This window comes from Pristiophorus japonicus, chromosome 30 (genome assembly GCF_044704955.1).
Source record: "Pristiophorus japonicus isolate sPriJap1 chromosome 30, sPriJap1.hap1, whole genome shotgun sequence".
In the NCBI taxonomy this organism is placed as follows: domain Eukaryota; kingdom Metazoa; phylum Chordata; class Chondrichthyes; family Pristiophoridae; genus Pristiophorus; species Pristiophorus japonicus.
In genome coordinates, this window is record NC_092006.1 from 11,911,720 (window position 1) to 11,929,367 (window position 17,648).

Genomic DNA, 17,648 nt, shown 5'->3' on the forward strand with positions numbered 1-17,648 from the left:
TGTCCAGTCCCGTCAGAATCTTACATGTTTCTATGAGATCCTCTCTCATCTTTCTAAACTCCAGTGAATAAAGGCCCAGTTGATCCAGTCTCTCCTCATATGTCAGTCCAGCCATCCCGGGAATCAGTCTGGTGAACCTTCGCTGCACTCCCTCAATAGCAAGAATGTCCTTCCTCAGACTAGGAGACCAAAACTGAACACAATATTCCAGGTGAGACCTCACGAAGGCCCTGTACAAGACCCTTTAGCAGGGAGCTCCGCAGGCTGGGACAACTAACCCGTTTCCTGGACATCAAGCTCGCGGGCAAGCAGAGAGGCTGGGGACAGGAAGGCCTTCTCGGTGTTTGTTAAGGGCTGAAGCCTCTCTGTTGTTCAGTACCATCACTGAGGAGGCAAAACTACTGGTCAATTCAGTAAAGGTGAGTGAGGAATCGAGGGATGGAAGGCCCGGTCTGAGAATGCCAATTCCATGTTTACATCTTTATCTCACTCAACTGAGGTGGCAAGTGGAAAAAGTGCAGGACGGGGTTACTGTACTGTACCTGCCCTGGGAGTGTTTGATGGGACAGTGTAGAGGGAGCTTTACTCTGTATCTAACCCCCTGTACCTGCCCTGGGAGTGTTTGATGGGACAGTGTAGAGGGAGCTTTACTCTGTATCTAACCCCGTGCTGTACCTGCCCTGGGAGTGTTTGATGGGACAGTGTAGAGGGAGCTTTACTCTGTATCTAACCCCATGCTGTACCTGCCCTGGGAGTGTTTGATGGGACAGTGTAGAGGGAGCTTTACTCTGTATCTAACTCCGTGCTGTACCTGCCCTGGGAGTGTTTGATGGGACAGTGTAGAGGGAGCTTTACTCTGTATCTAACCCCCTGTACCTGCCTTGGGAGTGTTTGATGGGACAGTGTAGAGGGAGCTTTACTCTGTATCTAGCCCCCTGTACCTGCCTTGGGAGTGTTTGATGGGACAGTGTAGAGGGAGCTTTACTCTGTATCTAACCCCCTGTACCTGCCCTGGGAGTGTTTGATGGGACAGTGTAGAGGGAGCTTTACACTGTATCTAACCCCCTGTACCTGCCCTGGGAGTGTTTGATGGGACAGTGTAGAGGGAGCTTTACTCTGTATCTAACCCCCTGTACCTGCCCTGGGAGTGTTTGATGGGACAGTGTAGAGGGAGCTTTACTCTGTATCTAACCCCCTGTACCTGCCCTGGGAGTGTTTGATGGGACACTGTAGAGGGAGCTTTACTCTGTATCTAACCCCGTGCTGTACCTGCCCTGGGAGTGTTTGATGGGACAGTGTAGAGGGAGCTTTACTCTGTATCTAACCCCCTGTACCTGTCCTGGGAGTGTTTGATGGGACACTTTAGAGGGAGCTTTACTCTGTATCTAACCCCGTGCTGTACCTGCCCTGGGAGTGTTTGATGGGACAGTGTAGAGGGAGCTTTACTCTGTATCTAACCCCGTGCTGTACCTGCCCTGGGAGTGTGTGATGGGACAGTGTAGAGGGAGCTTTACTCTGTATCTAACCCCGTGCTGTACCTGCCCTGGGAGTGTTTGATGGGACAGTGTAGAGGGAGCTTTACTCTGTATCTAACCCCATGCTGTACCTGCCCTGGGAGTGTTTGATGGGACAGTGTAGAGGGAGCTTTACTCTGTATCTAACTCCGTGCTGTACCTGCCCTGGGAGTGTTTGATGGGACAGTGTAGAGGGAGCTTTACTCTGTATCTAACCCCCTGTACCTGCCCTGGGAGTGTTTGATGGGACAGTGTAGAGGGAGTTTTACTCTGTATCTAACCCCGTGCTGGACCTGCCCTGGGAGTGTTTGATGGGACAGTGTAGAGGGAGCTTTACTCTGTATCTAACCCCGTGCTGTACCTGCCCTGGGAGTGTTTGATGGGACAATGTAGAGGGAGCTTTACTCTGTATCTAACCCCCTGTACCTGCCCTGGGAGTGTTTGATGGGACAGTGTAGAGGGAGCTTTACTCTGTGTCTAACCCCCTGTACCTGCCCTGGGAGTGTTTGATGGGACAGTGTAGAGGGAGCTTTACTCTGTATCTAACCCCGTGCTGAACCTGCCCTGGGAGTGTTTGATGGGACAGTGTAGAGGGAGCTTTATTCTGTATCTAACTCCGTGCTGTACCTGCCCTGGGAGTGTTTGATGGGACAGTGTAGAGGGAGCTTTACTCTGTATCTAACCCCGTGCTGTACCTGCCCTGGGAGTGTTTGATGGGACAGTGTAGAGGGAGCTTTACTCTGTATCTAACCCCCTGTACCTGCCCTGGGAGTGTTGGATGGGACAGTGTGGAGGGAGCTTTACTCTGTATCTAACCCCTTGCTGTACCTGCCCTGGGAGTGTTTGATGGGACAGTGTGGAGGGAGCTTTACTCTGTATCTAACCCCCTGTACCTGCCCTGGGAGTGTTGGATGGGACAGTGTAGAGGGAGCTTTACTCTGTATCTAACCCCGTGCTGTACCTGTCCTGGGAGTGTTGGATGGGACAGTGTAGAGGATCGGGGAATGGGACGGTGGGAAGGGAAAAGGCACAGGGGTGATGGGAGTTTAGGAGGAACAAGAGAGGATTGGAAAAAGAAGCCCTGACAGGTTGCAGAGGATGTAATCGAGGTCACAGCAATGCAGCATCCTGGATCACAGGCTGTCGCAGAAACTTCAAAGAAAGGGTTAGTGGGTTAACTGGTACAGGCTGCAAGTGAGGGAGAAAGTGTAAAACTGGAGATAGATTGTGGGAGAGGGACGGCGATCGTGGGAAGAAGGCAATTATATAATGGATAGAGACCCTGGGGCATTTTGCGAGTTACATTCAGTGCAATAAATATTTGCAATTTCACGCTCCCAAATTCCGCAGTGAGCTTCACAGCCAAGCTTTATTCAGTGGCGATTGCCATGTGAGTAAAAACACAGCAAGATCCCACAAAGAACATTGACACGCAGGAGCACTTTAACTGTTTTAAGAAGTGTCAGTTGAGGGATAAATATTGGCCCCAGGACACCGGGGAGAACTCCCCCTGCTCTTCTTCCAATAGTGGCCCCGGGATCTTTTACATCCACCCGAGAGGGCAGTCAGGGCCTCGGTTTAACGTCTCATCCGAAAGACGGCACCTCCGACAGTGCGGCGCTCCCTCAGTACTGCCCCTCCGACAGTGCGGCACTCCCTCAGTACTGCCCCTCCGACAGTGCAGCGCTCCCTCAGTACTGCCCATCTGACAGTGCGGCACTCCCTCAGTACTGCCCCTCCGACAGTGCGGCACTCCCTCAGTACTGCCCCTCCGACAGTGCGGCACTCCCTCAGTACTGCCCCTCCGACAGTGCGGCACTCCCTCAGTACTGCCCCTCCGACAGTGCGGCACTCCCTCAGTACTGCCCCTCCGACAGTGCGGCGCTCCCTCAGTACTGCCCCTCCGACAGTGCAGCGCTCCCTCAGTACTGCCCATCTGACAGTGCGGCACTCCCTCAGTACTGCCCCTCCGACAGTGCGGCGCTCCCTCAGTACTTCCACTGAGTGGGCTCAAATCTCGAGAGTGGGATTTAAACCCACGATCGTACGACTCAAGGCGAAAGAGTGCTACCCGCTGAGCCAACCTGAAAGATAGGAAACGCCTTCAGTCTCCCCAGTCCTGACATCCCTCACCTGAACGACCCTCAGAAATTGACAGAGAAAATAAATTAGCTTTTAAGAACAAGCGTGTTTGGACCAGATAGTCGCAGCGGTGAGTCAGATTCTGCCATGGGGAGGATTAAAGATTATAAAGTTAAATTTCGAGTCAGCGACAGCGAGAGGAAGCTGTGTGGAGACACTCCAGGGATCGCTGCAGTCTTTAAATGATCAGCCTCAACTAACAAAGGGTTTGTTTCCTTAACGGGCATTTAAAAGAAGGATCACTGCACCCAGTGGAGTTAAAAGATCCCACGGCCACTATTGGAAGAAGAGCAGGGGGAGTTCTCCCCGGTGTCCTGGGGCCAATATTTATCCCTCAACCAACATCACTAAAACAGATGATCTGGGTCAGTATCACATCTCTGTGTGTGGGAGCTTGCTGTGTGCAAATTGGCTGCCGCGTTTCCCACATTACAACAGTGACCACAGTCAGGTACTTCATTGGCAATTTGCAAAGCATGTGACTGGAGAGTGTCTTCTCCTGTAACGTATATGCTTCATGGGTTCTTTGCTTAAGAATTCATAGCAACACATTGCTATTAAGAACTAGTTTGTTTCTTGACAAAGGTTTAACAATCACACTACACACCAGTTCATCCACTCGGCTCACAACTGCATACCTCATCGTGGATGACCCAGACCCAACTGGCTGGGACTTTATTGAGTCTTGTGAACATCACATGACTAGCTAAGCCAATCACAATGCAACAGCGCTACACACCCATAGTCCTGTATCAATCCCCAAACTAATCCCACTGCCCCGCTCTCTCCCCATAGCCCTGTGTCAATCCCAAACTAATCCCACAGCCCCGCTCTCTCCCCATAGCCCTGTATCAATCCCCAAACTAATCCCATTGCCCCGCTCTCTTCCCCCATAGCTCCGTATCAATCCCAAACTAATCCCACTGCCCCGCTCTCTCCCGATAGCCGTGTACCAATCACAAACTAATCCCACTGCCCCGCTCTCTCCCGATAGCCCTGTATCAATCCCAAACTAATCCCACTGCCCTGCTCTTTCCCCGTAGCCCTGTATCAATCCCAGCCTAATCCCACTGCCCCGCTCTCTCCCCATAGCCATGTATCAATCCCAAACTAATCCCACTGCCCCACTCTCTCCCGATGGCCCTGTATCAATCCCCAAACTAATCCCACTGCCCCGCTCTCTCCCCATAGCCCTGTATCAATCTCAAACTAATCCCACTGCCCGGCTCTCTCCCCATTGCTCTGTATCAATCCCAAACTAATCCCACTGTCCCACTCTCTCCCCATAGCCCTGTATCAATCCACAAACTAATCCCATTGCTCCGCTCTCTCCCCATTGCCCTGTATCAATCCCAAACTAATCCCACTGCCCCGCGCTCTCCCCATAGCCCTGTGTCAATCCCAAAATAATCCCAATACCCCGCTCTCTTCCCATAGTCCTGTACCAATCCCCAAACTAATCCCACTGCCCCGCGCTCTCCCCATAGCCCTGTATCAATCCCCAAACTAATCCCACTGCCCCGTGCTCTCCCCATAGCCCTGTATCAATCCCCAAACTAATCCCACTTCCCCGCTCTCTCCCCATTGCCCTGTATCAATCCCAAACTAATCCCACTGTTCCGCGCTCTCCCCATAGCCCTGTGTCAATCCCAAAATAATCCCACTAACCCGCTCTCTTCTCATAATCCTGTACCAATCCCAAACTAATCCCACTGCCCTGCTCTCTCCACGTAGCCCTGTATCAATCCCAAACTAATCCCACTGCCTCGCTCTCTCCCCATAGCCCTGTATCAATCCCCAAACTAATCCCACTGCCCCGCTCTCTCCCCATAGCCCTGTATCAATCCCAAATTAATTCCACTGCCCTGCTCTCTCCACATAGCCCTGTATCAATCCCCAAACTAATCCCACTGCCCCGCGCTCTCCACATAGCCCTGTATCAATCCCCAAACTAATCCCACTGCCCCGCGCTCTCCCCATAGCCCTGTATCAATCCCCAAACTAATCCCACTGCCCCGCTCTCCCCATAGCCCTGTATCAATCCCCAAACTAATCCCACTGCCCCGCGCTCTCCCCATAGCCCTGTATCAATCCCCAAACTAATCCCACTGCCCCGCTCTCTCCCCATTGCCCTGTATCAATCCCAAACTAATCCCACTGTTCCGCGCTCTCCCCATAGCCCTGTATCAATCCCAAAATAATCCCACTAACCCGCTCTCTTCCCATAGTCCTGTACCAATCCCAAACTAATCCCACTGCCCTGCTCTCTCCACATAGCCCTGTATCAATCCCAAACTAATCCCACTGCCTCGCTCTCTCCCCGTAGCCCTGTATCAATCCCCAAACTAATCCCACTGTCCCGCTCTCTCCCCATAGCCCTGTATCAATCTCAAATTAATTCCACTGCCCCGCTCTCTCCCCATAGCCCTGTATCAATCCCAAACTAATCCACTGCCCCGCTCTCTCCCCATAGCCCTGGATCAATCCCAAATTAATTCCACTACCCTGCTCTCTCCCCATAGTCCTGTACCAATCCCAAACTAATCCACTGCCCCGCTCTCTCCCCATAGCCCTGGATCAATCCCAAATTAATCCCACTACCCCGCTCTCTCCCCATAGTCCTGTACCAATCCCAAACTAATCCCACTGCCTTGCTCTCCCCCCATAGCCCTGTATCAATCCCAAATTAATCCCACTGCCCCGCTCTCTCCCTATGGCTCTGTATCAATCCCAAACTAATCCCACTGCCCCGCTCTCGCCCCATAGTCCAACATCATTCCCAAACTAATCCCACTGCTCCACTCTCCCCATAGTTCCATGTTTTCCTGAGCATCAAAACGTTATCAAAAAGCCTTGTGCCTTCTGTTACACTCATAATAAATGGTCAGACCGAGTACTGTGTGTAATGAGCAAGTGTGACCTTTGCTTCTTTATTGTAGTCCCAGAGTGCAGGTACCTCGTGGGAGGCCTGTTTATATACCGTACTCCCTTTGGACTCCAACAGGTGGGCCCTCTGGTGGACAGGTTTGATGCAGGTTACAAGGGATTGAATACATTACACCCTCCTTGTACGTTAAAGGGACGGTATTAATGCAAGCGTCGGTTAATTTCCCCTCTAAAGGTGCAATGGTCTATGCCTTGACTAGTCCCAGTAGTGAGACAGTCTATCCTCCTCTGCCCTCTGTGTAAAGTCATTTCTCCTCACTTTCAGTAATCATTTTAAATTGAGCTCCCTCTTTACTGACACCCCAACCAGAGGAAACTGTCTTTCTGTAATCCCTCGATCAAAAACCCATCCTCGTTTTAATAACCTCTATTGAATCTCATCTTAGCCTTCTTTGCTCCTCATAACTATCGTTCCCCATCCCTGGAGTCATCCGGGTGAAATCTACTCTCGACACTCCCTGTGGCTTTAATGCCCTTTCTGCAATGGGACACCCAACAACACCCTGCACTTGTATAGCGCCTTTTAACACAGTAAAATGTCCCAAGGCGCTTCACAGGAGCGATTATCAAACAAATTCTGACACCAAGCCACATAAGGAGATATTAGGGGCAGGTGAGCAAAAGCTGGGTCAAAGAGGTGGGTTTTAAGGAGGGTCTTAAAGGAGGAGAGAGAGGCGGAGAGGTTTCGGGAGGGAGTTCCAGAGCTTGGGGCCCAGGCAGCTGAAGGCACGGCCGTTGATGGTGGAACGATGGAAATCGGGGGATGCTCAGGAGGGCAGAATTGGAGGAGCGCAGGGATCTCGGGGGGGGGGTTGTAAATGCGCAGCGTAAGACTGCACACACTCTCTAACTGTGGCCTCCCCAAATCTCTGCACCAATCCATTCTTGCGGCCATGGCGGAAAAATTCGGCTGGATAGCGGCCCTGGCCAAGGGTAGCTAAAGGGCTTCGAGCCGCCTGTAGCGCCGCTCGGCAAATTCGGCGTGTCATTACCGACGGTGCTGAGGAGTATCGCCTGAGATCGCCGCGCCGGTGTGCAACGCCCCCCGGTATCGACACAGCGGCAACATTCGGTCTGCGCTGCACCCCTAGCAACCCCGAGTGACCCCGCCAGAGAAAGCTGGCGTGCAGAGCTGTTCCGAGGTGCTCGCCAGGAATGAACGACTACATGAGGTCAGTGTGATATTTCATTTTGATTCGCCATTTAACATTATTTGGGTATTTTTGTTCCGATTCTTTTTCTTTGCAGGAAGGCCTCTCTTAGGGCGCTATCCTTAGCTCGGGATATTCTGTTGCTCACCCGGCCGAGAGCCCTGAGAGAGGTGTGGAAAGCTTCTATAAGAACATAAGAAATAGGAGCAGGAGTCGGCCATTCGGCCCTTCGAGCCTGCACCGCCATTCAATAAGCTCATGGCTGATCCGATCTTGGCCTCAGCTCCACTTCCCCGCCCGCTCCCCATAACCCTTCACTCCCTTATCGTTCAAAAATCTGTCTGTCTCCACCTTAAATATATTCAATGACCCAGCCTCCACAGCTCTCTGGGGCAGAGAATTCCACAGATTTACAACCCTCTGAGAAGAAATTCCTCCTCATCTCCGTCTTAAATGGGCGGCCCCTTATTCTGAAACTATGCCCCCTAGTTCTAGACTCCCCCACGGGGGGAAACATCCTCTCTGCATCCACCTTGTCGAGCCCCCTCATAATCTTATACGTTTCGATAAGATCACCTCTCATTCTTCTAAACTCCAATGAGTAGAGGCCCAACCTACTCAACCTTTCCTCATAAGTCAACCTCCTCATCTCCGGAATCAACCGAGTGAACCTTCTCTGAACTGCCTCCAATGCAAGTATATCCCTCCTTAAATACGGAGACCAAAACTGTACGCAGTACTCCAGGTGTGGCCTCACCAATACCCTGTACAGTTGTAGCAGGACTTCTCTGCTTTTATACTCCATCCCCCTTGCAATAAAGGCCAGCATTCCATTGGCCTTCCTGATCACTTGACTCACTGTCAGGGCACAACCGCTGAATTTTGTGGCTAACCATTTTCAGGCACTAAATTTAGACACCGCCCGACATTAGTGCCTTAAAAACCGTCTAACCGAATTTCCAGCCCTATATATTTACGCGGGGATCCTCCCTCAAGACTGAGCCTGGGAATCATCGCTCGTTTGCAGACAGCAGTGCTGGCCAATCATTATCATCATCATAGGCAGTCCCTCGGAATCGAGGAAGACTTGCTTCCACTCCTGAAGTGAGTTCTTTGGTGGCTGAACAGTCCAATCCGAGAGCCACAGTCGCTGTCACAGGTGGGACAGACAGTGGTTGAGGGAAGGGGAGGGTGGAACTGGTTTGCCGCAAGCTCCTTCCGCTGCCTGCGCTTGGTTTCTGCACGCTCTCGGCGACGAGACTCGAGGTGCTCAGCGCCCTCCCGGATGCACTTCCTATACTTAGGGCAGACTGGTCTTTGGCCAGGGACTCCCAGGTGTCGGTGGGGATGTTGCACTTTACCAGGGAGGGTGGTCCCTGTAACGTTTCCTCTGCCCACCTTTGGCTCGTTTGCCGTGAAGGAGTTCCGAGTAGAGCGCTTGCTTTGGGAGTCTCGTGTCGGGGGCATGCGGACAATGTGGCCCTGCCCAGCGGAGCTGGTCGAGTGTGGTCAGTGCTTCGATGCTGGGGATGTTGGCCTGGTCAAGGACGCTAACGTTGGTGCGTCTGTCCTCCCAGGGGATTTGTAGGATCTTGCGGAGACATCGTTGGTGGTATTTCTCCAGCGACTTGAGGTGTCTGCTGTACATAGGGCTAATTGAATGGGGCGAGTCATTAATAGACAGGCTATCCCTCGCTGGACAAGTTTACTCATTCTCTACGCTGGTCGTCTGTTTGCTTTTAGCGAGTTAAACTCCAGCAATAACCCTGCACCCATTGAGCGCCCCAACTCATGGTCCAAGCACACATGTGTTCAGCGAGAGCCCACACAAAAGCTGAAGCAGCCCAGTGAAAGCTGATGAATATAAAACCAGCCCTGAATGTGATGCTAGGTGCATGATTGGATAAGTCAAATTCTGCTTAAACAGGAATCCACCAATCACATTTCACAATTCCGTCTCATTTGGGCCGTGCAAAAATAAGAGTTAGACCAAGCGTGGAGTGGGACACGAGCTTGTTTTGATTCCAGCTACTGCAACTCCCATTATATCTCTCAGGGTCAGCTGTGGCTCAGTGGGTAGCACTCTCAGCTCTGAGTCCGAAGGTTCTTGGTTCAAGTCCCACTCCAGGGTCTTGAGCACATAAATCTACTCCCAGTGTAGTACTGAGGGAGCGCCGCCCTGTCGGAGGGAAAGTACTGAGGGAGCGCCGCACTGTCGGAGGGGCAGTACTGAGGGAGCGCCGCACTGTCGGAGGGGCAGTACTGAGGGAGCGCCGCACTGTCGGAGGGGCAGTACTGAGGGAGCGCCTCACTGTTGGAGGGGCAGTACTGAGGGAGCGCCGCACTGTTGGAGGGGCAGTATTGAGGGAGCGCCGCACTGTCGGAGGGGCAGTACTGAGAGAGCGCCGTACTGTCAGAGGGGCGGTACTGAGGGAGCGCCGCATTGTCGGAGGGGTGGTACTGAGGGAGCGCCGCACTGTCGGAGGGGCAGTATTGAGGGAGCACCACACTGTCGGAGGGGCAGTATTGAGGGAGCACTGCACTGTTGGAGGAGCGGTACTGAGGGAGCGCCACACTGTTGGAGAGGCAGTATTGAGGGAGCGCCGCACTGTCGGAGGAGTGGTATTGAGGGAGCGCCACACTGTTGGAGAGGCAGTATTGAGGGAGAGCTGCACTGTTGGAGGGGTGGTACTGAGGGACTGCCGCATTGTCGGAGGGGCAGTCTTTCGGATGAGACGTTAATGCAAGCAATGTGATAATGACCCAGATCATCTGTTTTAGTGATGTTGGTTGAGGGATAAATATTGGCCCCAGGACACCGGGGAGAACTCCCCCTGCTCTTCTTCCAATAGTGGCCCCGGGATCTTTTATGTCCACCCGAGAGGGCAGACGGGGCCTCGGTTTAACGGCTCATCCTGAAAGATGGCACCGTCTTTATAAACAACTTGTGTTTATATAATGCCTCGAGGTAACGATGTGGGGGTGGGAAGAGAAGCCGTTGCAGGAGATTCTCCGGCTACGATTCAATGGATAAGAATGGAACCAGGCGAGTGCAGTCCCACCCAGCTGGACGATGGAGGAGAGGCGATGGAGGAGGATGGACTGGTCAACCGTGTCAAAGGCTGCAGACAGGTCCGGGGGACAAGGAGGGAGAGTTTACCACGGTCACGGTTACAGTCACAAAGGATGTCATTTGTGACTTTGGCAAGAGCTGCTCCGGTACTGTGGCAGGGCGGAAACTGGATTGGAGGGATTTAATCATGGAATTGCGGGAAAGATGGGGGCGGATTTGGGAGGCGACAACACGTTCAAGGACCTTGGAGAGGGAAGGGAGGTTGGGGATGGGCCGGTAGTTTGCAAGGACGGAGGGGTCAAGGATTGGATTTTTGAGGAGAGGGGTGATGACGACGGATTGGAGGGAGGGGGGGACAGTACCTGTAACAGAGGAGAACATAAGAACATGAGAACTAGGAACAGGAGTAGGCCATACGGCCCTTTGAGACTGCTCCGCCATTTAATACGACCTTGACTGATCTGATCATGGACTCCACTTCCCTGCCCGCCCCCTTATCCCCTTACCGGTTAAGAAACTGTCGATCTCTGTCTTAAATTTATTCAATGTCCCAGCTTCCACAGCTCTCTGAGGCAGCGAATTCCACAGATTTACAACCCTCTGAGAGAAGAAATTTCTCCTCATCTCAGTTTTAAATGGGCGGCCCCTTATTCTAAGATCATGCCCCCTAGTTCTAGTCTCCCCCATCAGTGGAAACATCCTCTCTGCATCCACCTTGTTGAGCCCCCTCATAATCTTATACGTTTCGATAAGATCACCTCTCATTCTTCTGAATTCCAATGAGTAGAGGCCCAACCTCCTCAACCTTTCCTCATAAGTTAACACCCTCATCTCTGGAATCAACCGAGTGAACCTTCTCTGAACTGCCTCCAAAGCAAGTATATCCTTCCTTGAATAGGGAGACCAAAACTGCATGCAGTATTCCAGGTGTGGCCTCACCAATACTCTGTATAATTGTAGCAAGACTTCCCTGCTTTTATACCCCATCCCCTTTGCAATAAAGGCCAAGATACCATTGGCCTTCCTGATCACTTGCTGTACCTACATACTATCCTTTTGTGTTTCATGCACAAGGACCCCCAGGTCCCGCTGTACTGCAGCACTTTGCAATATTTCTCCATTTAAATAATAACTTGCTCTTTGATTTTTTTTCTGCCAAAGTGCATGACCTCACACTTTCCAACATTATACTCCATCTGCCAAATTTTTGCCCACTCACTTAGCCTGTCTGTGTCCTTTTGCAGATTGTTTGTGTCCTCCTCACACATTGCTTTTCCTCCCATCTTTGTATCATCAGCAAACTTGGCTACATTACACTCAGTCCCTTCTTCCAAGTCGTTAATATAGTTTGTAAATAGTTGGGGTCCCAGCACTGATCCCTGCGGCATCCCACTAGTTACTGGTTGCCAACCCGAGAATGAACCATTTATCCCGACTCTCTGTTTTCTGTTAATTAGTCAATCCTCTATCCATGCCAATATATTACCCCCAACCCCGTGAACTTTTATCTTGTGCAGTAACCTTTTATGTGGCACCTTGTCAAATGCCTTCTGGAAGTCCAAATATACCACATCCATTGGTTCCCCTTTATCCACCCTGTTCCTCAAAGAACTCCAGCAAATTTGTCAAGCATGACTTCCCCTTCATAAATCCATGCTGACTCTGCCTGACCGAACTTTGCTTTTCCAAACCTGCTGCTGCTTCTTTAATAATGGACTCCAACATTTTCCCAACCACAGATGTTGGGCTAACTGGTCTATAGTTTCCTACTTTTTGTCTGGCACCTTTTTTAAATAGGGGCGTTACATTTTCTGTTTTCCAATCTACTGGGACCTCCCCAGAATCCAGGGAATTTTGGTAAATTACAACCAATGCATCCACTATCCCTGCCGCTACTTCTCTTAAGACCCGAGGATGCAAGCCATCAGGTCCAGGGGCTTTATCTGCCTTTAGTCCCATTATCTTACTGAGTACCACCTCCTTAGTGATTGTGATTGTGTTAAGTTCCTCCCCACCTATAGCCCCTTGACTATCCACTGTTGGGATATTGTAAGTGTCCTCTACCGTAAAGATCGATACAAAATATTTGTTCAGAGTTTCTGCCATCTCCATGTTCCCCATTACTAATTCCCCGGTCTCGTCCTCTAAGGGACCAACATTTACTTTAGCCACTCTTTTCCTTTTTATATACCGATAGAAACTCTTGCTATCTGTTTTTATATTTTGTGCTAGTTTACTTTCATAGTCTATCTTCCCTTTCTTAATCATTTTTTTAGTCATTCTTTGCTGGCTTTTAAAAGCTTCCCAGTCTTCTGTCCTCGCACTAGTTTTGGCCACTTTGTAAGCCCTTGTTTTTAATTGGATATCAGACTGAGGGGAGACCTGATTGAGGTGCATAAAATTATGAGGGGCCTGGATAGAGTGGATAGGATGGACCTATTTCCCTTAGCAGAGGGGTCAACAAAGTAAGTGGAAGGAGGTTTGGAGGGGCTATGAGGGGAAATTTCTTCATCCAGAGGGTGATGGGGGTCTGGAACCCATTACCTTAAAGGGTGGATGAGGCAAAAACCCTCCCCACATTTAAAAAGTATCATAAGAACATAAGAAATAGGAGCAGGAGTCGGCCATACGGCCCCTCGAGCCTGCTCCACCATTTAATACGATCATGGCGGACCTGATCATGGACTCAGCTCCACTTCCCCACCCGCTCCCCATAACCCTTCAAAAATCTGTCTATCTCCACCTTAAATATATTCAATGACCCAGCCCTCTGGGGAAGAAAATTCGAAAGATTCACCACCCTTTGAGAGAAGAAATTCCTCCTCACCTCCTTTTTAAATGGGTGATCCCTTATTCTGAATCTATACCCCCTTAGTTCTAGATTCCCCCACGCGGGGAAACATCCTCTCTGTATCTACCCTGTCAAGCCCCCTCAGAATCTTATACGTTTCGATAAGATCGCCTCTCATTCTTCTAAACTCCAATGAGTAGAGGCCCAACCTGCTCAAAATTTCTTCGTAAGACAATCCCCCATCTCAGGAATCAACCGAGTGAACCTTCTCTAAACTGCCCAGTGTACTTGGATGTACACTTGAAGTGCCGTAACCTACAGGGCTATGGACCAAGAGCTGGAAAGTGGGATTAGACTGGATAGCTCTTGGTCGGCCGGCGTGGACACGATGGGCCAGAATGGCTTCCTTTTGTGCCGTAAATTTAAATGATTCTATGATTCTCTTCTTTCTTAGGCTGTCCCCTGGAGCCGAGAATGACTTGCTTCCACACTAATATGAGTTCTCAGGTGACTGATGAGACCAATGCGGGATCGACAGTCTCTGTCACAGGTGGGGCAGATGGTGGTCCGAGGGAAGGGTGGGTGGTGTGTTGGATTTGTCATGCGCTCCTTCCGCTGTTTGTACTTGGCTTCCGCGTGCTCCCGGCGGAGAGGCTCGAGGTGCTCAGCGCCTTCTCGGATGCTCCTCCTCCACTGTTATGTCTTGGAGAAGGAGCCAGACTAGATACTGCAGGCTCAAAGTAAGTGTGACCGTAGTCCTTTGTGATCTCAGAGTGCCTCTCCAGCCTACATATAGGTGCTCCCAAAGGATTGTGGGATCCCTTGGGACTCCAGGGGATAAGCCCTCTGGTGGTTAGACACGGTATTTACAGATTTACATACATAACAACACTCCCCCCGCCCCCCCCCCCCCTCCCCCAAAGTCAATAATGTAACTATTTACAATGTGAGTCGATCTGGGGCCTTCCTTTCCCTGGTTGATCGTCTCGGTGCCAATGCTGGTGTTGGTGAGTCGTTTGTTGGGCCTTCGCTGGGCTGCTGCTGCTGGGGCTGGTGAGTCCTGCTGGGCTGCTGCGGGTGATGGGTTCTGCTTCGTGGTCAACCGCTGGGTCGGTTGCCACGTGTGTGTGTGTGTGTGTGTTGGAGGGTCGAACAAGGTAGAGTCTATTGTGGGTTGTTCTGGATAGTCCGAAAATCTGAGTTTGGTTTGGTCCAAGTGTTTTCTGCAGGTGAGTCCATTTGCGAGTTTGACCACAAACACCCTACTCCCCTCTTTGGCCAAAACAGTGCCAGCAATCCACTTGGGACCTTGTCCAGAGTTCAACACAAATACAGGATCATTTACTTCAATTTCGCGTGACACATTTGCGCGATCATGATAGATACTCTGTTGAAGCCGCCTGCTCTCTATCTGTTCGTGTAGATCAGGGTGGACTAACGAGAGCCTTGTCTTAAGTGCCCTTTTCATGAGCAGTTTAGCGGGAGGGACCCCAGTGAGCAAGTGGGGTCTTGTGCGGTAACTAAGCAGGACTCGGGATAAGCGAGTCTGCAGTGAGCCTTCAGTTACCCGTTTCAAGCTCTGCTTGATTGTTTGAACTGCTCGTTCTGCCTGACCGTTGGACGCAGGTTTAAATGGGGCAGACGTGACAGGTTTGACCCCATTGCGGGTCATGAATTCCTTGAACTCGGCACTGGTAAAGCATGGCCCATTGTCACTTACAAGGACATCAGGCAGGCCGCGCGTGGCAAACATGGCCTGTAGGCTTTCAATGGTGGCAGCGGACGTGCTTGCCGACATTATCACACATTCAATCCACTTGGAGTACGCATCTACAACCACTAAAAACATTTTTCCCAAGAATGGGCCTGCATAGTCGACATGGACCCTAGACCACGGTTTGGAGGGCCAGGACTATAAACTTAGTGGCGCCTCCCTGGGTGCATTTCTTAAATGGGAACATGTATTACATTTGTGCACACAGGACTCTAATCGATACCGGGCCACCACACGTGGGATCTGGCTATCGCTTTCATCATCACGATGTCTGGGTGGGTGCTGTGGAGATCACTGATGAAAATGTCCTTGCCCTTTTTCAGCACCACGACCCGATTATCCCATAGGAGGCAGTCTGCCTATATAGACATTTCATCTTTGCGCTGCTGGTATGGCTTTATTTCTTCCTTCATCTCTAACGGGACACTAGACCAACTCCCGTGGAGCACACAGTTTTTTACTAAGGACAGTAAGGGGTCCTGGCTCGTCCAGGTTCTAATCTGTTGGGCGGTAACAGGTGATTGCTCACTCTCGAATGCTTCCATTACCATAACTAAATCTGCGGGCTGTGCCATCTCCACCCCCGTGGTGGGCAATGGCAGCCTACTGGGAGCATCGGCACAGTTTTCTGTGCCTGGCCTGTGGCGGATGGCATATGCGTATAATTGTATGCGGACAACGTGAGCACCCATCTCTGGATGGGGGCCGATGCATTTGTATTTATCCCCTTATTTTCAGAAAAGAGGAATATAAGCGGCTTATAGTCAGTTTCCAATTCAAATTTGAGCCCGAACAGATATTGATGCATTTTCTTTGCCCCGTAAACACATGCTAACACTTCTTTTTCGATCATACTGTCGGCCCTCTCGGCCTTAGATAGACTTCTGGATGTATAAGCAACCGGTTGCAATTTCCCAAATTCATTAGCTTGTTGCAATACACACCCGACCCCGTACGACGACACATCACATGCCAGTACCAAACGTTTACATGGATCGTACAACACAAGCAATTTGTTTGAACATCACGGCTTCCTAGCTTTCTCAAAGGCATTTTCTTGGCTTTTACCCCATACCCATTCATCTCCTTTACGCAGTAAAGAGTGCAGGGGTTCTAACAATGTGCTAAGACCCGGTAAGAAGTTACCAAAATAGTTCAGGAGTCCTAGAAATGACCGCAGCTCCGTCACATTCTGTGGTCTCGGTGCGTTCTCGATTGCCTCAGTCTTCGAATCGGTGGGCCTGATGCCGTCCGCCGCGATTCTTCTCCCCAGGAACTCCACTTCAGGCACCAGGAAAACGCACTTTGAGCGTTTTAGCCTGAGCCCCACATGATTAAGCCGACTAAGAACCTCCTCCAGGTTCTGCAAGTGCTCGACAGTGTCCCGACCTGTAACCAAGATGTCGTCCTGGAAGACCACGGTGGGCGGGACCGACTTCAGCCAGCTTTCCATGTTCCTCTAGAATATCGCCGTAGGCAATCGAATCCCAAACGGGCATCTGTTGTAGACGAAAAGACCTTTGTGCGTGTTGATGCAGGTGAGGCCTTTCGATGATTCCTCCAGCTCCTGCGTCATGTAGGACGAGGTCAAGTCCAGCTTCGTGAACGTTTTTCCTCCCGCCAGCGTCGCAAATAGGTTGTCTGCCTTTGGTAGTGGGTATTGATCCTGCAGTGAGAAACGATTGATAGTTACTTTGTAATCACCACAGATTCTGACGGTGCCGTCTCCCTAGAGGACTGGAACAATCGGACTGGCCCACTCATTGAATTTGATCGGCGAAATGATGCCCTCTCGTTGCAGCCTGTCCAGCTCGATCTCCACCCTCTCTCTCATCATGTAAGGTACCGCTCTCGCCTTGTGATGGATGGGTCGCGCCCCGGAATCAAATGGATCTGCACTTTTGCTCCTTGGAACTTCCCGATGCCTGGTTCGAACAGCGAAGGGAATTTGCTTCGAACCTGGGCCACATGAGGTGTCGTCGACGGACGAAAGCGTTCGGACATCATCCCAGTTCCAGCGTACCTTTCCCAGCCAACTCCTGCTGAACAACATGGGGCCATCGCCCGGTACCACCCAGAGTGGTAAATCTTGCACCGCTCCATCATAGGAGACCTTTACGGTAGCACTGACAATTACGGGAATCAGTTCCTTTGTGTACGTTCTAAATTTGGTACGAATGGGAGTCAGGACTGGCCTTGAAGCCTTGTTGCACCACAACTTATCGAAAGTCTTTTTACTCATTATGGACTGGCTTGC